Genomic DNA, 27371 nt, shown 5'->3' on the forward strand with positions numbered 1-27371 from the left:
CATGACCAAAAACTAAAGAAACGCAGAGGAAATCTAAAATCTATTAGAAAAGCAGACCTTTTGTCTTTTTTTTCTGGGTCAGATCAAGACTTATTGCCTATAACTCACTTTGTACATGTGCTTTTCAGCTTAAAATAGAAAATGGAAACGTTATTCCATAGCTAATGGGAATCAATTGGAAATTAATGAGCAACATAAACCTTATTGAAAATTACTTTAGATTTTAGTAGGGGTGTTCACATGTCTTGGATATCCGATTATCCATTCGAATCGAACTAATTAAATTAGTTATGAAATCAATGGGTAATCGGATACAATTCGAACCGAACCAGTAATATTTTCTGTTAATTAGTTTGGGTAATGGTTTTGGGGTGCGAAATCCGAACTAACTCGCAGATCCGAATTCTTTATTAATTAAATTAAAAAAACATATAAATTTAAAAAATGTATCTAACTTTTATTAATTATTTATGACAATAACTTAAGTATTTAGTTATAATTGTGGATTATTATAGATATTTTGTTATTGTTAGCATATTATTGACATGTTCATTGATTTGATATGTTTAAAAATTATTATATTTACAGGATTTTTAAAATAAAATTGTTGTTTTTTATTTTTTATAAATTTTTATTTTATCAGGTACCTAATTACCTGAACCGAATCAATCTATTTTTAATTGGTTCGGTTTAGTTCGAATACACAAAAAAAAAATTATAAATTCGAACTAATTACAATTCAATCGGTTTGGTTTTAATTTCACTTTAAATACGAACCAACTCAACCCATAAACACCCCTAGATTTTAACATGATTTAAATGGTTCGTACGCAACAAAATAACATTCAAAATTTTGATTAATGTTACACATAAAATAAATAAAATAGAAAAGAAAAAGAAAAAGAAGATCACTACAAGATTTTTGTTTATTTGTGGCAATTTTTTCTCTTATTTGTGGAGGTTTCTAAAATTCCCAAAATTTGAGGTACCACAAGGTCTTTTTTGGAGGTTTTTAAAAACCTCCACAATCTATTCAGTGGGGGGTTTTATGTGTGGTTAATGGGGGTTTTATATTGGACTTTTGTGGCAGTTTTTTGTCAATGTTTGTGACGGTTTAAAATCCCTACAAATTAATTTTTTAATATAACAAAAATTAACTATTTTGTGAGATTTTTAAACCTCCATAAACCCTGTAATTATTTATTTATTTTTAATTTTAATTTATTTTTTAATATCAAAATTTAAAAACTAAATCTTTTATAACACAATTCCTCAATATAAGACATAATTCTATATATAAAATTCTCAATGTCAATAGTTCCAAACATAATTCCACATGGTATTGTTCTACAAAACTATTACTAATTTTTCTTTCAAAAGTAAAATAAAACAACAACTTCAATATTTCAATATCTAATTACATAAAAGTCTCAAATATTTGTCCTCGAACGTCCGTTTCTATCACCAATGGCATTGCAGAATATGATTATTCTAATGTTCCTAGACCAAGAATCACCAGATAGGAATCAGAGCAAGGAATTAGGAATCAGAGCTAGAAATCAGAACAGTTGTGGCAAGAATCACCAGATAATGTTGGAAACCAAGTAGGATTGCCTCAGCTTCATTCACATCAGAATTTCACAACTCAATTATCATATTCAATATCAATGCATATTGATTTTTCAATGTACTAGTCAAATCAGATTAGTAGAAATCAATAAAATGTTAACAAAGATAAGCAGAAGTCTATTGATTCTAGATGACATCAAGTAAATAATTTAAACTTACGCCATGGAGGAGGACTTGTAATGCAGTAAGAAACATGTGGTAACTAATCTTTAACTAGATGTGGCTGCTCATCTTGCTTTGGTTGTGGTTCACCTCCTGTCATTCTTTTTTGATGAACTAAGAACTCACTACAACAACTCAAGATTCTCAGAACTCAAAAGAATGTTATGCATGCCACAATGTGAAACGGACTCTAACAAACCAGTTGGAATAAGGAAGCATAAAAAGTGTTCACCCCAGATGCAAAAATCAAAACTTTCTTTCTTGTTTGCTTGTTTGTTCTCTATCCTGATGAAACACAGAAGAAGGACAATGGAACTTGTCAGCAATATATGATGCAAATGAAGAAAATATTGGTGTAAGGAAGGTTGGTTTCTTCTTTTTTGTTAGCCCAAAAAGACATAAAACTGAGTGTGAAGATGTGAAAGAAATAAAAAGCAAAAGGAGAGAGTTACAGTAATAGTCTAATAGAGTCTCTTCCCCCTAAAGCAAGAAAAAAACCAAAAACCCAAAAGAATCTCTCAGTTCCATATTGCTTTTTTAACAATATTGTAATCAACATATATTATTATTAATGGCGTAAACATGACTCGCCTTTCCTTTGTTCAGCATTTTCACTCATTACCAGGGATAACCTAACAGTTTGATGAAGCAAAGCCCAAATTAAGCAACACAAACTGGTTTGGATAAATATTTTAAGAATTCTAAGTTGTCAATTTATGAATTCAAAGCAAAAATAGTATACTGCAACTTCACACACAGATATGGTTTCATTCCAACTGATTTAGTTAGTTATATATATCAAACGTGTTTTAGCCTTTAGACAAAGCAAAATGCAAATACTTTAAACAGATTTATTTTTATCATACCTTGGCCGAATACAAAACAATATCTTCCTTAGTTAGTTTGAAAGCATGACTACTTCCATATGATGCAAGATTCAAGGCAGCACGTGGTTCTGTCTGACACAATAGAATACATTTTATTACATGCCTTAATCTCATCTGTAACACCCTAACTACCGAAGCTCACGTTTTCGGCTGCGCGACTCTGATAGCTCGGACATTACGACGACTCTTATACTATTTATTACTAAAATATGAGCCTGTTTAAAACTTTAAACTTTAAACCGCTCCCACAAATACTTTCGTTCGATAACGTATATCCATAAATACCATACAACTTACAACAACTCATAAAGAGTACATCCATATATATACATAAATATATATAAATAACTTTACAAGCATTAACCAATACAATTCCTATCCCTCTTACAGATTATATCAAGATAAAGGCGAGGGTACAATAAACCATAACTAAAACAATACAGAGTATCACAACAACAATTAAATAAGCTCTTCGTAACTTTTGTGCCCATATCTTGAAAGGGGAAAAATGTAGGGGGAGTGAGAACATCATCCTCGAAAGGGTTCTCAGTAGAGGGTTTTTGGGAATTATTGTAATAGGATACATGAAGATAACCGCACCAGTGATTACTACCCGTCTTATGCCTCTTTTAAAAAACAACAGTTTATAATAAAAGTAAAGTCAAAAATCATTTCTAAAGGAGGAACCGTTCAATTCTCAAAAACTCAAAAGCCTTTCAAAAAGGTTTAACCATGCTGAACTAAATTAGCATTTCACACTTTTCCAAATCAGAAACACAAACCGAAACCAACCATCGGTCCATCTCAATTCAACCACGGCCCTAGGCCCAAACAATCCAACCATCAACCAAATCACCACAATCCAACAGAGTCCCAGTTGCAAACACAGATAGGAAGTTCAAGCACAACAAGCAGTTACAGCAAGTAGAACAATTAGCAGTTAATCACATAGGCAAACCAAGTACAATATGCACACCCAAACAATGTCACATAGATGCATATGATGCATGCCTGTCCCTAGTGGCTGATGATATCATCTGTCGGTTATATAGCCAACCCGACACGTCCTGGTAGCTAACCATGGACAGAAACACCCATCGCGGAGCAAGTAGGTTTGAGCTACAACCCCCTTGCTACTGCCCGCTCAACCCAGAGCCAGTGGAATAACCACTACTGCGGCTACTACCTAGGCAGGTGTTTAAAAGCTCCACCTGGAGCGAGTGGAATCACCACTACTACCGCTACTACCCAGGCGTCACAGTCTCTAACCTGGAGCAAGTGGGACGAACCACAACCCTTGCTACTACCCAGGTATCTCAAGCATACATTCATTCAGTCCCAACCATGGATCAACATCCATCTCAGCCATCCGGCTTAAATTCATAATTCATAGTCAGCCATACGGCCCATAACTCATTCGGCAATCAGCCATAAATCAATATCATACACAGCCATTCCGGCTCACGGTTCAATCCAGAACCAGCTAATATTCACAATCATACACAGCCATTCCGGCCCATAACAAAACAGCACTTCCATCATCCAACATCATCAAATTCATAAAACCGGCATTTAAGCCATAAATCACTTTTTCTCAATCGCTTCACTTTGAAATCAAGTTTCAACTCTTTTCAGCCTTGGCTTTAGAAATCTCGTTTCTCAAATCATCTCAGGCTCATAAGCCAAATTTACTCAAAGTGAGTTCCCCCCTTTTTTTTTTTAAAACAAAGCCACTCTCGGCATTCTCTTTCCAAAACTTTCAAAACCATGACAAGTTAAGGATTTATTTCAAAGTATTCAAAATCACCCATACAACAATGGGGTTTTATAACAAAAGTTTCTCGACAGAGTCCCAAGTCTTTAGGGAAGGTCAACCTATATCAATTCCTTAGAATTCATTGAAACTATTAAAATCATAGATTCTCGGTTCAAGTAAATAAAATTGAATTTATTATGAAACCGACCATACAAAATCACAAGTTCCAACACGGTCCAAAAACCAACTCATTTGAAAAGGAACCGGTTCATTTGAATCAAACCACTTTCAGGTTTCTTTTTGGAACCCATTTTCTAACTCTTCCCAAAATGCCTCAAACTTAATTACTCAATCAAAAGTCTAGATTCCTTTGAAATCACTAAAAGCTCCTTTTTATATTGAAATCAATATTAGAGCATCATTCTTTCCTTCAGTGATTCAAACGGTAAAAATAGTTCATTTCTAAATAAGTCAAACTCAAGGCATAAAGTTCACTAAATAAATTAAGCTTGAAAATATAAATATTCTCTTAATAAATCAAATAATACAACTTCTCAAATCCAATCCTTTTTAAATAACTTTTTAAACAAGACTAGGGTTTTGTAGAAATTTCGGCAGCACCTCCCCTAAAACTTGGACTTTCGCCACCCGGTTGGGTCCCAACTAAACCGTTTCTCATTCCTTTTCAATAGCTCAAAACCAGAAGTCAATTCAAAGCAAGCTAAATCCAACAGTCGCCTCAGTGGCATATCTCAAGAAAACCATTTCAAAATCAACTTAATATCAACCGATTTAACTCATTTCCAAAGCTTTAAAGAATCGGTTCAGCAATAAATCATTTATCAAAACCAAATCAATTAAAGCAACCCAGGCTGAATTTCAGGAGTATTCTATCTTTCACATCATCAAAATAATTGACTCAATTCAAACCAATCCTCAACGGATTAAACTCATATTTCAAATCTTTAGGGAATCAACTTCAGACATTACATTTCACAAAGCCGCACAACAATTCAGCCAAACCAACATCCATAGTCATTCGAGTCAATCAAATAATACATAAGGCAGATACAATCACTAATTACACAATATCTCGCACCAGTATCCATATGTAATAATTCCAATACACAAAACGTAGTTTTTGGAAAGCGCCCCTACCTCAAAACGCAAATTCCATAACTCAAACGTGTCACAGAGTCCTTTCCGCCTCGACCCGAAATCAACAATCAAAATCCCGGCTACCAACACCTCAGCTCCAAACCATTTTCTCAGCAACCACAACGACTCTAATCTCAATATATAATAACCGGGATTAACTCTCATAACAACAAATGCTACAACTCCTCAACGTATAATAGAGCAGTAACTAGAGGGCTTTCAGATCAAAACGCTTACCGAACCGAAGGAACGGCTGAACTGAAACAGCGGCGGTCTCCGAACCGGTTCGACGGCAGCCCCAGAAGCCATCCTAGGCGGCAACGGTGATCAGACTCCGGCGACTGAAATCAATATACAGTGATTGTAACGTTTCTGAAAACTCAGGAGAAACGAAACCCAATACTTAAAACCTTACCGGCAGGATTCTCCGGTGACGGCAGAAACAGCCAGAGGCTTCGGCGGTGGTCCCAGAAGTCACGAAACCACTCCCGGCTACCAGAAACACAGAGGCGCAGCTCCCTTCTCCAGCGGCGACACCTGCGGTGGTGGCTGGTGCAGCAGCTCACAATGCAAGTAGCAGCGGTGGCCTGGACCTCTTTCTTCCCTTCGGATCAGATCGGGCGGACCTCAAGTAGTGGCGGTAGCAGACCAGAGCAGCAGGATGGAGGGGATGATGACTGCTCAGACAGCAGTGACGACACACGACAGAGCGCGACGGCAGCGGCGAGTGCCTCCCTACGCGACGCCGACTCCACATCCCTCTCATGGTCTCTCTCTCCAACCAACCTCCCATTCATTCAGGCAAGCCCGAAGAAGCTTCTATAAGTGACCAGAAACAAAGGGCTAAAGTGGGAATATCAATCTGCAAAATTAATAAATCTAATTAGCATTGGACCAACAAATTAGTGCCTTAAGGATTAGACTAAACACACTCACAGGGATGAACATGTTACAAAACTCAGTCAATTAAACTTATTTACTTGTCAGGAAGACAACGTAAAATGGAACAAAGTAGGAAAGTTCAGAATGCCTACTAATGACATAAAACTAAAGATGATTCATTCACTAATGCAGTGCTGTACACTAACTAATTGAAAGGGAATCCAATGAAGCTGCCAAGTTCATCTTTTGTAGGCACTTGTTGATGCAATGATCTTTATGAAAAATGCATGTTACTGATCAATATATCTTATATCCTACTACCCAATTGTGAAGCACATTATATTTCTTCTGCACGCTGTCAAATTATTAATTTATTAAGATTATATTATTATGATGAGTTATTACCTTTTGCTATATATTATAGTTGTCATAATAATCACACCAAACACACACACTATATATTAACTACAAATTAAGTCATGTATGTATCTTTGCTTTTCATCAACTCTGCCAAAAAGAAACACAGATTTTCTATCAACTTTGTAAAATATATTAATATATTATAGTAGAGGTGAGAAACTCAAAAAAGGGATGCTCATTGCTCTCTAAATAAAGTCAAAAGCTAATGATGTTATTATCTTAATATAATTTCCTTGATAGAAGCTAACATGTTTAAAGAATCATAATATACCTTTCCAATAGGATATGTAATTGGAAAACAAATTATCATCAGCAGACATACAAGTCCCACAAAATTTGAACCAATATAGAGTCTATATCTTGAGCATATAGCTTGAGGGATAACCTAAGCCGAAAGACATCGAAACAATTAGTTCTTCAATGTCAAGATCAAAATATTTGAGCATGAAAAAAACCATAGATTAAAAAAGTATTTTACCTCTCCAAAAGCTGGAACAAAAGTTGCTGATAAAATAATAGCAACAACAGGATGAAAAATTTTATCAAGGTAAATAGGAAGTTCCTGCAGATCAAAAGAGAAGAATCCAGCATTAGTAGTTAGAAGATCAACTAATAGAATATACTACGCAAGTCACTATTGAATCAAATAATATGGAGAAGAAAATGAAGACCAACGGCAGCTCGAAGGAGAAAACAGATCTGAAACAGTGGCTCGATTCAGAAGCTTTCGACGCGGCAACGATGGCAGAAACTACGGCAGCAACGGCAGCAGAAACTGTAGCGACAACCGTAGCTACAGAGCAAATAGATCTGAAACCATAATGTTGATATAAAGGAGGTGGCTCGATTGAGAAGCTTCCTGCAACAAATGTGGCAAAAATGGCGGTGGAACCAGCGACTGCAACGGCGGCGGAATCGACGACTGCGATGGCAGTGGAACCGGCGGTGGAGAACTTAGGGTTTTGTCGCCGTTCCCTTCTCTTCTCTCTGACTCGTTCATTCTGTGAACTAAAGAGAAGAAGGGTTTTTTAGAGAGTTTAAATTTTAATTAAAAATTAACTATTAGGGAGAGTTTTATAAATTGCCATAAATAAAATGTGTTTTGGAGGTTTTTAAAAATCTCTACTAAAAAACTCTCTCAATTAAGTATAAATCTTGTAGTGGATTAATGCAATATCTAATCAATTAATACATCATCTGAGACAATAATATAAGGTATATTTTAAAGTGACTATTAAATTTGACAATATTTAAAAAGTATAGCTAAAACTAAATTTATACTTTTTAATTATTTAAAAATACATGTTTAGCTATCTCTTTAAATATTGTCAAAGTTTCATAACTATTATAATTAACAGCCATATTCAATAACCATTGTAGAATTTATCATTTCATAATGCTATGAGATACTTATTGAGAAATTATTATCTCAAAATGCTTATGGTAATGATGGAATGTAGAGGGGAAAGGAGATGAAGGAAAAAAATCCTCAATTAATTATTATCATAATACATAGTATTAGGTCTTAGTACTTTTAAAAATAAAAAAAATTAAGAATATTTTCAAAATGGAAATTGAAACTTCACTTGCAATTCCAAATCACATTCAATTATAGACCGAAAGGATACTGGAAAAAGTAATATTAATAAGATAACTAAATAAATAAAAGAAAATGACACCTCAATTTATCGATTCGTGTTTGACAATATTGTACAATGTGCAACTCCTCCGGCAGAGAAGCAAAAAAAAAAAAAGAAATCAGCTGTCGCTAAAGGGTAAAGAAATCTAATTATCATTTACTCTTTAAAGCTTTTACGTTATTTGTACTATTTTTTTTGAGTAAATAGTTATTTTTGACTATAAAAAATTTAAAAATTAATATTTTTATTCATAGAAAATAGAAATTAAAGTTATATCTATAAAAGATAGATACTTACAAACAAAATTAACTAAACCTTAAAAAATAAAATAAAATTTTCAAACTATCCTCTAATATAATCTAACTCTAACCTTTAATTTTATTCCACACCACCACACTCCCAATCGTAAATCCTACCACCACTTTCATCATCAACAACCCCCCAAGTCCGGTAGAGGCAATGCCTTGATCTCATTCATATCCGGCTCCCGTTCCCCCTTTTTCGCAGGTGATGAGGGGCAATTCCTCTTTCCTTTCAGGACTCTTAGGCCTCTTGGCCTTATCCTTAACAAACTCTTTTAGGGTCTCCAACAACTTGCTAGCAATCCTCTTAATCTCGGGGTAATCAAAGATCTCGCCTACAAAAGCATAAGTTCTTACAAAAGCAGAGTGATCCCATAAGCTAGAGTGAGCTTCATCCCTGAAATCAGACATGTTGAAGAGCATAGTTCCTCTCCTAGTCGCATAGAGTATCTCATTTTGGAACATCAGTAGACCCTCATTCATGAGTCGGTATACCAGCATAAGAGCTTTCAGAGCAACAATCCAATCGCGCGTCTTCCCCAAACGCTTCGACATGGTGCTGACGCATGCATGGACATATCCGCGGGAGTGAGACGTGAGGTTCAAGATCTCGCATATGTACTTCTCACTGACGAGGTCATCGTCATGGCTTGTCGCTTACCTGATCGCAACCTCCAAGTCCGGTGCCATGTTGCTCGCAACTTTTGCCCTTGGATTCGCATTTGCCATGTGTTTGTTCCTTCCTTCTTTGCTTTCGCCTTTTACCTGTTTGATGAAATGCCTCCTTCATTTTCACTTTCACCTTCATTGTTTCTCGTATTTTTAGCTGGTAACTTATAGGGGCTTACAGTAGCATTAGATATTGTGTGTTCTACCTCTGATGAGCGGATAATTTATACGCTTTTTGGCATTGTTTTTACATAGTTTTTAGTATGATTTAGTTAGTTTTTAGTATATTTTTATTAGTTTTTAAATAAAATTCACATTTCTGGACTTTACTATGAGTTTATGTGTTTTTTCTGTGATTTCAGGTATTTTCTGGATGAAATTGAGGGACTTGAGCAAAAATCAGATTCAGAGGTTGAAGAAGGATGGCAGATGCTGTTGGATTCTGACCTCCCTTCACTCAAAGTGGATTTTTTGGAGCTACAGGAGTCCAAATGGCGCGCTCTTAATTGCGTTGAAAATTAGACATCTAGGGCTTTCCAGCAATATATAATAGTCCATACTTTGCCCGAGTTTAAACGACGTAAACTGGCGTTCAACGCCAGTTCCATGTTGCATTCTGGAGTTAAACGCCAGAAACAGGTTGCAAAGTGGAGTTCAACGCCAGAAACAGGTTACAAACTCGCGTTCAACTCCAAGAGAAGCCTCTACACATGTAAAGCTCAATGCTCAGCCCAAGCACACACCAAGTGGGCCCCGGAAGTGGATTTCTGCATCATTTACTCATTTCTGTAACCCTAGTAACTAGTTTAGCATAAATAGGACTTTTTACTATTGTATTATCTTATCTGGGGACATTTAGTTCTTAGATCATAGGGGCTGGCCTCTCGGCCATGCCTGAACCTTCATCACTTATGTATTTTCAACGGTAGAGTTTCTACACACCATAGATTAAGGTGTGGAGCTCTGCTGTTCCTCATGAATTAATGCAAAGTACTATTGTTTTTCTATTCAATTCAAGCTTATTCCTTTTCTAAGATATTAATTCGCACCCAAGAACATGATGAATGTGATGATTATGTGACGCTCATCACCATTCTCACCTATGCACGCGTGCCTGACAACCACTTCTGTTCTACATGAAGATGAGATAGAATGAGTATCTCTTAGATATCTAATACAGGGGACCGAGTCCGAGATATTAGAATCTTCGTGGTATAAGTTAGAACCCATGGACGGTCATTCCTGAGATCCGGAAAGTCTAAACCTTGTCTGTGGTATTCCGAGTAGGATCTGGGAAGGGATGGCTGTGACGAGCTTCAAACTCGCGAGTGCTGGGCGTAGTGACAGACGCAAAAGGATAGTAAATCCTATTCCAGTATGATCGAGAACCGACAGATGATTAGCCATGCAGTGACAGCGCATTGGACCATTTTCACAGAGAGGATGGGATGTAGCCATTGACAACGGTGATGCCCTACATATAGCTTGCCATGGAAGGGAATAGGAATGATTGGATGAGGATAGCAGGAAAGCAGAGGCTCAGGAGGAACGAAAGTATCTCTATACGCTTATTTGAAATTCTCACCAACGAATTACATAAGTATCTCTATCCTATTTATATTTTAATTATATTTTAATTATCAATTTACCATAACCATTTTAATTCGCCTGACTGAGATTTACAAGGTGACCATAGCTTGCTTCAAGTCGACAATCTCCGTGGGATCGACCCTTACTCACGTAAGATTTATTACTTGGACGACCCAGTGCACTTGCTGGCTAGTTGTGCGAAGTTGTGACAAAGTGTGATTCATGTTTGAGAGCACCAAGTCTTTGGCGCCATTGTTGATGATCACAATTTCGTGCACCAACCTCTTTGAAGATGATGATGATGATGATGATGATGATGATGATGATGATGATGATGATGATGATGATGATGGATAGTGGTGGTGGGATTGTACGTGTGTTTAGGTGATGTCCGGGAGCAGTAGAGGTGGTGATGGCAGTGATGGTGTTGATGGCGGTAGTTGAGGGTGAGAGTGGTGGTAGGGTTTGTAATTGGAATTGGGAGAGTGGTGGTGTGGAGTAAAATTAGAAGTTAGAGTTTGGTTATATTAGAGGGTAAATTGAAAATTTTATTTAATTTTTTAGGGTTTCAATAATTTTTTCAGCAAAAGCCCATATTTCATGGGTATGACTTTAATTTTTGTCTTTTATAGCTAGAAATGCTAGCGTTCTAATCTTTTATAGTAAAAAATTGATATTTACTCTATTTTCTTCCTTCACATTATAGTGAACACAGGCAACACTTCTTCATTCCAAGAAGTCAAGAACAACTCTTGTTATGTTCCAAAAAACATTAAAAGTCACCTCCATCAATTCATGCATTTGTACCAAGAAATGCTTACTGTAAATAGGAAGAACGAACCAAATGATAAAGAAATTAAAGAGGGTAATCAATTAAATATTTCAAAACATGTGCTGGACGTTTTTATATTTTATCACTAACTGTTCTAGGCTTGGCCTTTGGGGACCTGGAACGGTCAAACAATGACCCAGCTCCTGGGCCCAAAATCCTCTCTATGACCCGAACTGGCCAGAAATCACCAACCAACATTCAAATTTAAGCACCTCCCTTATCTTAGGAAAATAAGATAAGATAAGAAAACAAAACTATATAAAGGGAGCCAAAGGCTCCCTCAGGTACATTACATACTCATAACCCTCACCTATATCTCTCAGATCCATTCTGACTTGAACATCGGAGTGTCTTTACAGGTACCACCCCCTGCCGCTCCATAGGTCCGATCACGTCATCACTAAGACCGGCGAGTCCCCTATCCTTTCCTCAACCCGTACCAGCGAACTCTCGTAGATTGGCGCCATCTGTGAGGACATGCCAAGCCACGATAGAATGACAGACGAACATGAAGAGAGGTTCTTAAACCATCACCACAAACTAGACCCATCAAATTCCCTCCTAGCGTATGAACCACGGAATGATGATTACCCTCAACCCACGGGAGGATAACTAGCATCGTCCATGTGTAGCCAACCCACAACCAACAGCCACGAACGAACGAGTGCCGATCTGGCAAACCCAGGGCAATCGACGGCTTAAGAGAATAAGTGAACCAAATTATTCAAGAGCTACACTAGCAAGTACAGACCTTGGAAGGCCTGGTTGACTCCATTGAATGGTACCCGACGGAACTCACAACCGAGGCGGTCTCCCGAACTTGAGAAAAGACGCAAGGCATGAGAGGTCGCTAAACTAACAACACGACAGGCGCAGAAACCACAACAAATCCCAGGAACCCGAGTGTCATCATGACGAAGACGAAAGGGGACACTAGAGAGATTCCAAGCGAAGAAGGAGCAAACACGTGATAATGGGAGCTATCCCATTCACCAAGAAAATCCTGAAGGCCAAGCTACCAAAGGTTTCAACAAACCAACTGACATGAAGTACGATGGCACCAAAGACTTGTAGGATCACCTAATGGCCTTCGAGGCCAGGATGAACCTAGAAGGAGTAGCCATTACAATTCGGTGTAGGGCCTTCCCGGTAATGCTTGCCAGCTGATAGGTAGAAATTTGCTTGATAGGTCTAGATTTTCTTCTCATAGAGATAAGAATTTCGTTGTAAGCATAGCTCCAAACTAAAAAACAATTCTCACATCAAAAATTTGGTTGTCACAAGTACAAACCCCAATAAGAATTAACCGAAATATTTAGACTCCAGGTCGTCTCACAGGGAATTGCAATGAAGTGGTCTATTATTGGCTATGAAGGGGCAAGGGGTTTTGATTTATAAGAGGGGCAAGAAAAGTAAATCAAGCAAGTAATTAAAGAAAGCAAGGTAAAGAACTCTTGGCTAAGACATAGGTAATTGAGATCACCATCCTTGTCAACAAATCAAATATTGATAATTATAAGTAAACGAGCTCATTAGGTCTACTCACTAAAGCCTTAAGTACGTAATGTCTACTCCTAGGCTTGGAGTACGTCAAATGGCTTGATCAACATCAATCCATAAGTCCCAACCTAGCTACTAATTAACTTAGTAGTAGGCTAGAGTCAATGGTTATCAAATTGATCCCCAAGGGTTCTAGAATCACCAATTCAGTGAAGCCCAATGACTCAAGATCACTCAATTTCCTTAGCCTAGGCCAAGAGTAAAGAGAACTAATCAAGAACTAAAGAAAACATTCTATCGAACACTTAGAGTGCAATAAAAGTAAACGTCACAAAATGCATGAATTAATGAAATCCATAACTAAATAAGCAAGAAATCAACAATAGCAAGCAAGATCAACATAAGAAAAACTTAGAAACATGAAATTGCATTAAAAGGAAATTAGATCCAACAATGGTCATCACAATAAAGAGGGCAAAATAAGAAATTAACACTACAACTAAGAGAAACAAGATGTAGAAATTAAGAGATCATAAAGGAAACAAGATGAAAATATGAAATTAAATCAAGATCTACAAGAAATCAAACTAATCCTAACCTAATTCTAGAGAGAAGAGGGAGCTTCTCTCTCTAGAAAACTAACTAAAGGCTCATGTTGACTAACTAATTGCTCCCCCTAGCATCCTTGGGTTTTTTCCATGCAGAACCAACCTGAATTTAGGCCTGTTGAGCCTCAGAAATCGCCAGACACGATTTCCTTTAATGAGGTCACGTGCAGCTTGTCACGCGTACGTGCCATGCATGCGTGCGCGCCGATTGATTTTTGCGACCCACGTGTACGCGTGGATGGAGATTTCGCTAATCCACGCGGATGCGCCGATCTTCGCGCACCATTTCCAGCTTTCTGCATCCACCGTGCACGCGAGATGCGCGTGCGCGCCCATGCTGAAATTCCCAAAATCCAAATCTTCATGTTCCTCCCACTTGTGCATGCTTTCTTTCTCTCTTCGAGGCCATTCTTGCCCTATAAATTCTGAAATCACTCAACAAACATGTTACGGCATCGAATGGTAATAAAAGAGGATCAAAATATGGCAATTCTAAGGCAAAAGAAGCATGTTTTCCATTATGGAGCAATATTAGGAAGAGAACACAAAACCATGCAATTCTTGTGAATAAGTATGAAAAATATTGACAAAATTCCTCAAATTCTACACAATATAAACCACAAAATTGGGGTTTATCACCAGCCCAACAATCAAGTTGTTTAATTCCCTCCCGAATAACTCTGTGTCCTGCTTTGACGAAATCTCCAAGAAATTCATGCCATAATTTACAACTAGGATCGCAAAGGCGAAATACCCCATCAGCTTGCTTGGAATCACACAACAGCCGAACGAACCCACGAGAAAGTACTTAGACAGGTTTAATGATGAATGCCTGACGGTCGAGGGGCTAACAGACTCAGTGTCCAGGCTGTACCTAACTAACATGCTAATGAATGAAGATTTCTGGAAGCACCTTACAACCAAACTGATCTGGACTATGTATGAAATACAGAATGTAACGAGGGAGTACATAAACAATGAAGAAGTGAACCAAGTCGTGACAACCAATAAATGGCACCACGGCAACATGGCCCCACAAATAACCCGACGCCAAAAGAAACTCCAAAGGAGCATTTTAAAACTACTGCCCCCAACCCGCCACCCAAAATAGGAAAGTTCACCAACTATACCCCTCTAATGGCCTCGATCACTAAGATCTACCACCAAATAGCAGAATAAGGCATCTTCTCGAAGGCCATACAATTGAAAGAATGCACAGGCGGTAACAAAAGCATGTGCTGTAACTATCATAGAGGATACGAACATAAGACTCAGACTACTTTGACTTTAAAGACATTCTTGAGCAAGCCATCCGAGATGGAAAACTCCCTAAGTTTGCCAAAATTATTCGAGAACCTAGAAAGGTCGAACAGGAAAAGTCACCTGAGTTGGACGGACGAAATCCCAGAACGGTTAGACTAGCATACCGTGAAATCCCGTAGACCGGCCCGACAATAATAGTAAATATTATCAGCGGGAAGGATGTAGAAGAAAAATCCAAATCTTCACTAAGACAGGATCTCCGAGTGTTGGCCGTAAAAGACGAAAAAAGAACCTTGTAACACCCTAACTACCAAAGCTCACGCTTCCGGTTGCGCCACTTTAATAGCTCGGACATTACGACGACACTTATACTATTTAGTACTAAAATATGAGTCTGTTTAAAACTTTAAATCGCAATACCGCTCCCAAAAATACTTTCGTTCGATAACGTACATCCATAAATACCATACAACTTACAACAACTCATAAAGAGTACATCCATATATATACATAAATATATACAAATAACTTTACAAGCATTAACCAATACAATTCCTATCCCTCTTACAGAATGTCTCAAGATAAAGGCGAAGGTACAAAAATAATAATCTAAAGCAATACAGAGCATTTCATCAACAACTAAATAAACTCTGTGACTTCTGCGCCCATATCCTGAAAGGGGAAAAATGTAGGGGGGTGAGAACATCATCCTCGAAAGGGTTCTCAGTAGAGGGTTTTTGTAGAATTATTGTAATAGGATACGTGAAGATATACCATACCAGTGATTAATAACCGTCTTATGCCTCTTTACAAAAACAACGGTTTACAATAAAAGTAAAGTCGGAAATCTTTTTTGAAAGAGGAACCATTCAATTCTCAAAAACTCAAAAGCCTTTCAAAACGGTTTACCCATGCTGAAACAAAATAGCCTTTCATAGTTTATTCCAAACCAGAAACACAAAATTGAAATCAACCATCGGTTCATCTCATTCCAACCACGGCCCTAGGCCCAAACAATCCAACCATCAACCAATCACCACAGTCCAACAGAGTCCCAGTAGCAAACACAAATAGGAAGATACAAGCACAAACAAACAGTTATTGCAAGTAGAATAATTAGCAATTAATCACATAGGCAAACCAAGTATAATATGCACACCCAAACAATGTCACATAAATGCATATGATGCATGCCTGTCCCTAGTGGCTGATGATATCATCTGTCGGTTATCAAACCAACCCGACGTGTCCGGTAGCTAACCCGGGCACAGTCTCTCTGTTGCGCATTAATATCATTAGAGGGAATATGTGCCCTGTCACCATTAGAGGGTATCTGCGCCCTATCGCCATTAGAGGGTATCGGTGCTCTGTCACCCTTACAACCAGAGAGAAAACACAAGCATACTTACATTCAACATTTTCCATCATTATTCATTTATCATATTCGTTCATTTATCATATATGCATTTATACTCAGCCATAATCCATAATGGCCTTGCTGTAACCCGGCAATAACTCAGCCATCCGGCTCACAGTTCAATCCAGAACTAGCCATTATTCATAATCATACACAGCCATCCCGGCTCACAACAAAACAGCACTTCCACATTCAAAATCATCAAATTCATGATATCGGCATTTAAGCCATAAATCATTTCCTCAATTCATTTCACTTTGAAATCAAATTTCAACTCTTTTCAGCCTTGGCTTTAAAGGTCTCATTTCTCAAATCATCTCAGGCTCATAAGCCAAATTTACTCAAAGTGAGTTCCCTTTTTAAAACAAAGCCACTCTCGGCATTCTCTTTCCAAAACTTCCAAAACCATGGCAAGTTAAGGATTTATTTCAAAGTATTCAAAATCACCCATACAACAATGGGATTTTATAACAAAAGTTTCTCGGCAGAGTCCCAAGTCTTTAGGGAAGATCAACCTATATCAATTCCTTAGAATTCGTTGAAACTATTAAAATTATAGATTCTCGGTTCAAGTAAATAAAACTGAATTTATTATGAAACTGACCATACAAAATCACAAGTTCCAACCCGGTCCAGAAATTAACTCATTTGAAAAGGAACCGGCTCATTTGAATCAAACCACTTTCAGGTTTCTTTTTGGGACCCATTTTTCTAACTCTTCCAAAATGCCTCAAACTTAATTACTCAATCAAAAGTCTAGATTCCTTTGAAATCACTAAAAGCTCTTTTTTGTATTGAAATCAATATTAGAGCATCATTCTTTCCTTCAGTGATTCAAATGGTAAAAATAGTTCATTTCTAAATAAGTCAAACTCAAGGCATAAAGTTCACTAAATAAATTAAGCTTGAAAATATAAATATTCTATTGATAAATCAAATAATACAACTTCTCAAATCCAATCTTTTTTAAATAAATTTTTAAACAAGACTAGGATTTTGTAGAAATTTCGGCAGCACCTCCCCTAAAACTTGGACTTTTGTCACCCGGTTCGGGTCCCAACTAAACCGTTCCTCATTCCTTTTCAACAGCTCAAAACTAGAAATCAATTCAAGCAAGCTAAATCCAACAGTCGCCTCAGTGGCATATCTCAAGAAAACCATTTCAAAATCAACTCAATATCAACCGATTTAACTCATTTCCAAAGCTTTAAAGAATCGGTCCAGCAATAAATTATTTATCAAAACCAAATCAATTAAAGCAACCCAGGCTGAATTTCAAGAGTATTCTATCTTTCACATCATCAAAATAATTGACTCAATTCAAACCAATCCTCAACGGATTAAACTCATATTTCAAATCTTTAAAGAATCAACTTCAGACATTACATTTCACAAAGCCGCACAACAATTCAGCCAAACCAGTAGTCATTCGAATCAATCAAATAATACATAAGGCAGATACAATCACCAAATACACAATATCTCGCACCAGTATCCATATGTAATAATTCCAATACACAAAACATAGTTTTTGGAAAGCGCCCCTACCTCAAAACGCAATTCCATAACCCAAATGCCTCATCAAGTCCTTTCCGCCTCAACCCGAACTGACGGCAACGAAAACCTTAGCTCCAAGGCACTTTCGCAACAGTCTCAACAACTCTAATCGCAACATACAACAACCAAAACTCAATCTTATAGCAATTAACGCCATAAACCTCAGTGTGAGATTACAGAACAGTAACGAAAGGGCTTTCAAATCGAAACGCTTACCGAACTGAAGAAGGAACGGCTGAACCAAAACAGCGGCGGTCTCCGAGCCGGTTTAGCGGCAACTCAGCAGCCACCTCAAGCGGCAGCGGCAACAAATTCTGATCACGACAACTGGAACCAACACGCAGTGACTATAATATCCTCGGAATTCAAAAAGGACAGAAACCACAATTAAAACCCTTACTGGCAAACTTTTCCGGCGACGGCAGCAGGGTCTCAAGTAGCAGAAACTCAGCCTGGAGCTCCGGTGGTGATCCCGGAAGCCACATAACCACTCCCGGCAGTCAGAAACACAGAGGCGCAGCTTACCCCTCTGACAGCGACACCTACGGCGGCCTGAACCCTTTTCCGGCGGCGGTGAGACCTCTAACAGCGCCGGCGCGGCTCACTCTGCTCCATAGCACAACGGCGCCTGGCCCTTCCCCCACCGCGAGCTCTCTGCCTCTCGCTATCCTTCGTGGTGGCTCTGGTGGCCGTTCCTGACGGCGATGGCAGTAGGGGTGGCAGAACAAACCACCATCGTGCCTCATCCTCCCCGCAACCTCCTTCTCTCTCCTCGAAGCTCGACGGCGGCATCAATCCAAGGCGACGGCGATAGCACACGGCGGCGCAGCTCTGCGCGGTTGGTCGCGCTCCTCCTCGCGTGACAGAGGCGCAACTGCTGGCTCCAGGAACGGGACGAAGACGCGGTGACCCCAACGGCGACTGGGCGTAGCCCGCGGCTCCATGGGTGGCGGCGATGCCGTGAGCTCCCCTTCTTATCTCTTCTGCCGTGTGGCTTCTTCCCCCTTGCTCGGTTCTGGTTCTCGTGATGGCGGCGAGCGGCGAGCAGCTCGGCGGTGACGGTGACGCCCACCGGCGCCAGCCCGCGCCTCTCTTCCTCCCCTGCTTCCCTCTGCGTTCCCTGTTTCCTCCTGGCCCTTTTCTCTCTTTTGTTTCTTCTGGTAGCAGCTGTTGCTGCTGTAGTGTTAGGTGCGTGTGTGTGTGTTGGGTTCAGGGGAACCGGGTAACCGGGTAGGGTTTTTCAGGGTTAGGGTTCATTTTCAAAAATTAGGGTTAAGGACATTTTAGTAATTTTACTTAAAAATAAGGATAATATAGTAATTAGAAATAAATTCTAACCCAACAATAATAATGTATAAAAATACTATTTACTCATCAATCTCACACTTTATTTTCAATAAAATGTCCAAATCAAAATAATTAGAAATAGTATAATTAAACCCTTTATTTTCCAAAGTAACAGTATTAATATTTAAAATATTAATTATTTAATCCGAATCATATAAAAATTCTTATTATTTCACAACTACCAACTATATGATTTAAATATAGAAAATAATCCAATAATTGTAAAATTGGATAATAACCATAACTTATCTCAAATTCAATAAATTAAAACTTGCCTTAATCACCTTTAATAAAATGATTTCCGAAATTAAGGCTATAAATAACTATATGATTTGAGACTTGATCATAATAAGACTTTTCAAAAGTTCTGGGTCTTACATCCTATCCACCTTATAAAAATTTTCGTCATCGAAAATTGATACAAAACAAAAGAAATTTCATAACAGTTCATCCTTAAACACATTTAAGGAAGAAGCAAACATATCTCAAAATATAAAAATATATATGGTTTTCAAATACTTGGATGGTCGTATGCATAAGGATACAAAGGTAGGGGTGTGATTGCAAAGCAAACGTTACAAGATAGGCTCAATGCACAAGGTCATATGATCTCAAAGCTTTACAAAAATTTGAGGTACCAAATAGGATGCAAATCAAGATGGGCGTTCACAAAGCAATGATGACTGATGAGCGGATAATTTATACGCTTTTTGACATTGTTTTTAGTATGTTTTTAGTAGAATCTAGTTACTTTTAGGGATGTTTTCATTAGTTTTTATGTTAAATTCACATTTCTGGACTTTACTATGAGTTTGTGTGTTTTTCTGTGATTTCAGGTATTTTCTGGCTGAAATTGAGGGACTTGAGCAAAAATCAGATTCAGAGGTTGAAGAAGGACTGCTGATGCTGTTGGATTCTGACATCCCTGAACTCAAAGTGGATTTTCTGGAGCTACAGAACTTGAAATGGCGCGCTTCTAATTGCGTTGGAAAGTAGACATCTAGGGCTTTCCAGAAATGTATAATAGTCCATACTTTGGCCAAGAATAGACGACGCAAACTGGCGTTCAACGCCAGCTTTCTGCCCAAATCTGGCGTCCAGCGCCAGAAAAGGAGCCAAAACCAGAGTTGAACACCCAAACTGGCACAAAAACTGGCATTCAACTCCAAGAAGGACCTCTACACGTGCAACACTCAAGCTCAGCCCAAGCACACACCAAGTGGGCCCCGGAAGTGGATTTATGCATCAATTACTTACTCATGTAAACCCTAGTAGCTAGTTTATTATAAATAGGACCTTTCACTATTGTATTAGACGTCTTTTTGACCATCTTTGGACGCCTGGTTCTTAGATCAGAGGGGCTGGCCATTCGGCCATGCCTGGATCTTCACTTATGTATTTTTAACGGTAGAGTTTCTACACTCCATAGATTAAGGTGTGGAGCTCTGCTGTTCCTCAAGGATTAATGCAAAGTACTACTATTTTCTATTCAATTCATCTTGTTTCGCTTCTAAGATATTCATTCGTACTTCAATCTGAATGTGATGAATGTGACAATCATCATCATTCCCTATGAACGCGTGCCTGACAACCACTTCCGTTCTACCTTCGACTGAATGAGTATCTCTTAGATCTCCTAACCAGAATCTTCGTGGTGTAAGCTAGAATGATGGCGGCATTCAAGAGAATCCGGAAAGTCTAAACCTTGTCTGTGGTATTCCGAGTAGGATTCAATGAATGAATGACTGTGACGAGCTCCTAACTCGCGATTGCCGGGCGTAGTGATAGACGCAAAAGGATAGTAAATCCTATTCCAGCATGATCGAGAACCGACAGATGAATAGCCGTGCCGTGACAGGGTGCGTTGATCATTTTCACTGAGAGGATAAGATGAAGCCATTGACAAGGGTGATGCCTCCAGACGATTAGCCGTGCCGTGACAGGGCATTGGATCATTTTCCCGAGAGATGACCGAAAGTAGCCGTTGACAATGGTGATGTATCACATAAAGCCAGCCATGGAAAGGAGCAAGACTGATTGGATGAAGATAGCAGGAAAGCAGAGGTTCAGAGGAACGAAAAGCATCTCCATTCGCTTATCTGAAATTCCTACCAACGATTTACATAAGTACCTCTATCCCTATTCTATTATTTATTTTCGAAAACCCATTACTATTTTATATCCGCCTGACTGAGATTTACAAGGTGACCATAGCTTGCTTCATACCGACAATCTCCGTGGGATTCGACCCTTACTCACGTAAGGTATTACTTGGACGACCCAGTGCACTTGCTGGTTAGTTATGCAAAGTTGTGAAGATATGTTTAGACCATGGTTCTGTGCATCCGTTTTTGGTGCCATTGCCAGGGAAAGAAAGAGCAATGAATTTTACATAATCAAAGTGTAATCACAATTTCTGTGCACCAATTTTTGGCGCCGTTGTCGGGGAATCAATTTCGAACAACAATTCACAACCTGAGAAGCAATTTCGCATACCAAGTTTTTGGTGCCGTTGCGGGGATTGTTCGAGTTTGGACAACTGACGGTTCATCTTGTTGCTCAGATTAGGTAATTTTCTTTTTGTTTTATTTTCAAAAATTTTTCAAAAATCTTTCAAAATTTTCTCCTTTGTTTTCGAAAAAAAAATTTTTTTTTCAAAAAAAAAATGTTTTCAAAAATATAATTTTTCTTCAGAATTTTTAAGAATGAATTCTAGTGTTTCATGAAGCATGGCTGGCTGTAAAGCCATGTCTAATACGACTGTAGGGCATGTTAGACGTGTCATGTCTGAGTTACATACTAAAGCTTGGTTGGCTATTAAGCCATGCCTGACCCTTTGATTGGAGCTTTAGAGCATAAGATTCCTGGAATTCATATTAAAAATTTTGGAATCCTTATTTTTGTTTTTCAAATGATTTTCGAAAAAAAATACAAAAATATTATAAAATCATAAAAATCAAAAATATTTTCATGTTTCTTGTTTGAGTCTTGAGTCATGTTATAAGTTTGGTGTCAATTGCATACTCATCTTGCATTTTTCGAAAATTCTCATGCATTCATAGTGTTCTTCATGATCTTCAAGTTGTTCTTGGTAAGTCTTCTTGTTTGATCTTTGCATTTGCATGTTTTGTGTCTTTTCTTGTTTTTCATATGCATTCTTGAATTCTTAGTGTCTAAGCATTAAGGAATTCTAAGTTTGGTGTCTTGCATGTTTTCCTTGCATTAAAAATTTTTCAAAAATATGCTCTTGGTGTTCATCTTGATCTTCATAGTGTTCTTGGTGTTCATCTTGACATTCATAGCATTCTTGCATGCATTCATTGTTTTGATTCACAACTTTCATGCATTGCATCATTTTTCTTGTTTTTCTCTCTCATCATAAAAATTCAAAAATAAAAAAAATATCTTTCCCTTTTTCTCTCTCATAAATTCAAAAATGAGATTTGACTTTTTCAAAAATTTTTAAAATCTAGTTGTTTTCATGAGTCAAATCAAAATTTTCAATTTAAAAATCTCACCTTTTTCAAAATCTTTTTCAAAAATCAAATCTTTTTCAAATTTCTTAGTTATTTTCGAAAATTCCAAAAATATTTTTTAAAAATCTTTTTCTTATTTTTATATCAAATTTTCGAAAATAACATCACCAATTAATGTTTTAATTCAAAAATTTCAAGTTTGTTACTTACTTGTTAAGAAAGTTTCAAACTTTAAGTTCTAGAATCATATCTTGTGATTTCTTGTGAATCAAGTCATTAATTGTGATTTTAAAAATCAAATCTTTTTCAAAAACTAATTTCAATCATATCTTTTCAAAAATATCTTCTTATCTTATCTTTTTCAAAAATATGATTTCAAAATATCTTCTCTAACTTCCTAACTTCTTATCTTTTCAAAATTTGTTTCAACTAACTAACTAACTTTTTGTTTGTTTCTTATCTTTTTCAAAACCACATAACTAACTCTCTCTCTCTCTCATTTTCGAAAATATCTTCCCTCTTTTTCAAAAATTCTTTTTAATTAACTAATTATTCTATTTTTTAAATCTTAATTTTCGAAAATTACTAACATTTTTCAAAAAAACTATTTTCAAAAATCACTAACTCTTTTTCAAAAATTATTTTCGAAAATTCCTTCTCTCTCATCTCCTTCTATTTATTTATTCATCCACTAACATCTCTCCCTCACCCACCAAAAATCCGAACCCTCTCTCTCTCTCTTTCTGAGTTCAGATTTTTCTCTTCTTCTTTTCTTCTACTAACAATAAGGAACCTCTTTACTGTGACATAGAGGATTCCTCCTCTTTTCTTGTTTTCTTCTCTTTCTTATGAGCAGGAACAAGGAAAAAGGCATTCCTGTTGAAGCTGATCCAGAACCTGAAAGGACTCTGAAGAGGAAACTAAGAGAAGCTAAATTACAACAATCCAGAGACAACTTGATTGAAAATTTCGAACAAGTAAAGGAGATGGCAGCCAAAAATAATAATAATGTAAGGAAGATGCTTGGTGACTTTACTGCACCTAATTCCAATTTACATGGAAGAAGCATCTCCATTCCTGCCATTGGAGCAAACAACTTTGAGCTGAAACCTCAATTAGTTTCTCTGATGCAACAAAACTGCAAGTTTCATGGACTTCCATCTGAAGATCCTTTTCAGTTCTTAACTGAATTCTTGCAGATATGTGATACTGTTAAGACTAATGGAGTAGATCCTGAAGTCTACAGGCTCATGCTTTTCTCTTTTGCTGTAAGAGACAGAGCTAGAATATGGTTGGACTCTCAACCCAAAGACAGCCTGAACTCTTGGGATAAGCTGGTCACGGCTTTCTTAGCCAAGTACTTTCCTCCTCAAAAGCTGAGCAAGCTTAGAGCTGATGTTCAAACCTTCAGACAGAAAGAAGGTGAATCCCTCTATGAAGCTTGGAAAAGATACAAACAACTGACCAAAAAGTGTCCTTCTGACATGCTTTCAGAATGGACCATCTTGGATATATTCTATGATGGTTTATCTGAGCTATCAAAAATGTCATTGGATACCTCTGCAGGTGGATCTATTCACCTAAAGAAAACGCCTGCAGAAGCTCAAGAACTCATTGACATGGTTGCTAATAACCAGTTCATGTACACTTCTGAAAGGAATCCTGTGAACAATGGGACGCCTATGAAGAAGGGAGTTCTTGAAGTTGATACTCTGAATGCCATATTAGCTCAGAACAAATTATTGACTCAGCAAGTCAATATGATTTCCCAGAGTCTGAATGGAATGCAAGCTGCATCCAACAGTACTCAAGAGCTTCTTATGCAGGAGAAGCTTATGATCCTGAGAACCCTGCAATAGCAGAGGTAAATTACTTAGGTGAACCTTATGGAAACACCTATAACTCATCATGGAGAAATCACCCCAATTTCTCATGGAAGGATCAAAAGCCTCAACAAGGCTTTAATAATGGTGGAAGAAACAGGTTTAACAATAATAAACCTTTTCCATCATCCACTCAGCAACAGACAGAGAACTCTGAACAAAATACTTCTAATTTAGCAAATTTAGTCTCTGATCTATCTAAGGCCACTGTGAGTTTCATGAATGAAACCAGATCTTCCATTAGAAATCTGAAAGCACAAGTGGGCCAGCTGAGTAAGAGAATCACTGAAATCCCTCCTAGTACTCTCCCAAGCAATACAAAAGAGAATCCAAAAGGAGAGTGCAAGGCCATTGACATAAGCACCATGGCCGAACCTGTAAGGGAAGGAGAGGACGTGAATCCCAAGGGGGAAGACCTCCTGGGACGTCCAGTGATCAATAAGGTGTTTCCCTCTGAGGAACCAAAGGAATCTGAGACTCATCTAGAGACCATAGAGATTCCATTGAACCTCCTTATGCCATTCATGAGCTCTGATGAGTATTCCTCTTCTGAAGAGAATGAGGATGTTACTGAAGAGCAAACTGCCAAGTTTCTTGGTGCAATCATGAAGCTAAATGCCAAATTATTTGGCATTGATACTTGGGAAGTTGAACCTCCCTTGTTCACCAATGAACTAAGTGATTTGGATCAACTGACATTGCCTCAGAAGAGACAGGATCCTGGAAAGTTCATAATACCTTGTACCATAGGCACCATGATCTTTAAGGCTCTGTGTGACCTTGGTTCAGGGATAAACCTCATGCCCCTCTCTGTAATAGAGAAATTGGGAATCTATGGGGTGCAAGCTGCTAGAATCTCATTAGAGATGGCAGACAATTCAAGAAAACAGGCTTATGGACAAGTAGAGGACATGTTAGTAAAGGTTGAAGGCCTTTACATCCCTGCTGATTTCATAGTCCTGGATACTGGAAAGGAAGAGGATGAGTCCATCATCCTAGGAAGACCTTTCCTAGCCACAGCAAGAGCTGTGATTGATGTGGACAGAGGAGAATTGATCCTTCAATTAAATAAGGACAACCTTGTATTTACAACTCAAGGATCCCTCTCTGCATCCATGGAGAGGAAGCAGAAAAAGCTTCTCTCAAAGCAGAGTCAAACAAAGCCCCCACAGTCAAACTCTAAGTTTGGTGTTGGGAGGCCATAACTAAGCTCTAAGTTTGGTGTTGAACTCCCATATCCAAACTCTAAGTTTGGTGTTGGAGAGTCTCAACAAAGCTCTGCACATCTGTGAGGCTCTATGAGAGCCCACTGTCAAGCTACTGACATTAAAGAAGCGCTTGTTGGGAGGCAACCCAATTTTTATCTAACTATATTTTTCTTAGTTATATGTCTTTATAGGTTCATGATCATGTGGAGTCACAAAATAAACAAAAAAATCAAAAATGGAATCAAAAACAGCAGAAGAAAAATCACACCCTGGAGGAGCATCTGTCTGGCGTTCAACGCCAGAACAGAGTATGGTTCTGGCACTGAACGCCCAAAATGGGCAGTATCCTGGCGCTGAACGCCCAGAACAAGCATGGTTCTGGCGTTCAACGCCAGAAATGGCAAGAAATGGGCGTTGAACGCCCAAAATGGCACCAACCTGGCGCTGAACGCCCAGAGTTGTGTGCAAGGGCATTTTGCATGCCTAAATTAGTGCAGGGATGTAAATGCCTTGACACCTCAAGATCTGTGGACCTCACAGGATCACCTCAGGATCTGTGGACCCCACAGGATCCCCACCTACTTCCACTCACTTCTTCTCACCCTCTCTCTCTCCATTCATGGTCATCCCTTCTGTTTTCCATTTACCACTCACATCCATACACCCACTATCTTCAAAATTCAACATCTCTCTCCCACCCAATCCCACCCATATGGCCGAATACACACATCCATCCATCTCCTCCATATCTTCTTCTTCTTCTTCTTCTATTCTTTCTTCTTTTGCTCGAGGGCGAGCAAAATTCTAAGTTTGGTGTGGTAAAAGCATAAGCTTTTTGTTTTTCCATTACCATTGATGGCACCTAAGGCCAGAGAAACCTCTAGAAAGAGGAAAGGGAAGACAAAAGCTTCCATCAAGGGTCTATAGCTCAGTGGTAGAACATTTGACTGCAAATCAAGAGATCCCTGAGATACCTCAGGGGATACATTTTCTTCCACACAATTATTGGAAGCAACTAAGGGTGGAACATCAAGAGCACTCCATCATCCTTCATGAAATTAGAGAAGATCAAAAAAGCAATGAGGGAGGAGCAACAAAGACAAGGAAGAGACATAGAAGAGCTCAAGGACATCATTGGTTCCTCAAGAAGGAAACGCCACCATCACTAAGGTGGATTCATTCCTT

The 27371-nt window shown here is 38.2% G+C and overlaps 1 long non-coding RNA gene across 1 annotated transcript; it reads right to left on the reverse strand.

The window, feature by feature from the left end:
* Nucleotides 1-1737: 1737 nt before the first annotated feature.
* On the reverse strand, nucleotides 1738-2791 carry LOC112776676 (uncharacterized). Its single transcript, XR_003190117.3, has 2 exons — nucleotides 2658-2791; nucleotides 1738-2076 (listed from the first exon to the last, which is right to left on the reverse strand). It is a non-coding gene; the product is annotated as an uncharacterized lncRNA (long non-coding RNA).
* Nucleotides 2792-27371: the final 24580 nt, after the last annotated feature.

The sequence above is a fragment of the Arachis hypogaea genome, chromosome 19, assembly GCF_003086295.3.
Source record: "Arachis hypogaea cultivar Tifrunner chromosome 19, arahy.Tifrunner.gnm2.J5K5, whole genome shotgun sequence".
NCBI classification, from domain to species: Eukaryota; Viridiplantae; Streptophyta; class Magnoliopsida; order Fabales; family Fabaceae; genus Arachis; species Arachis hypogaea.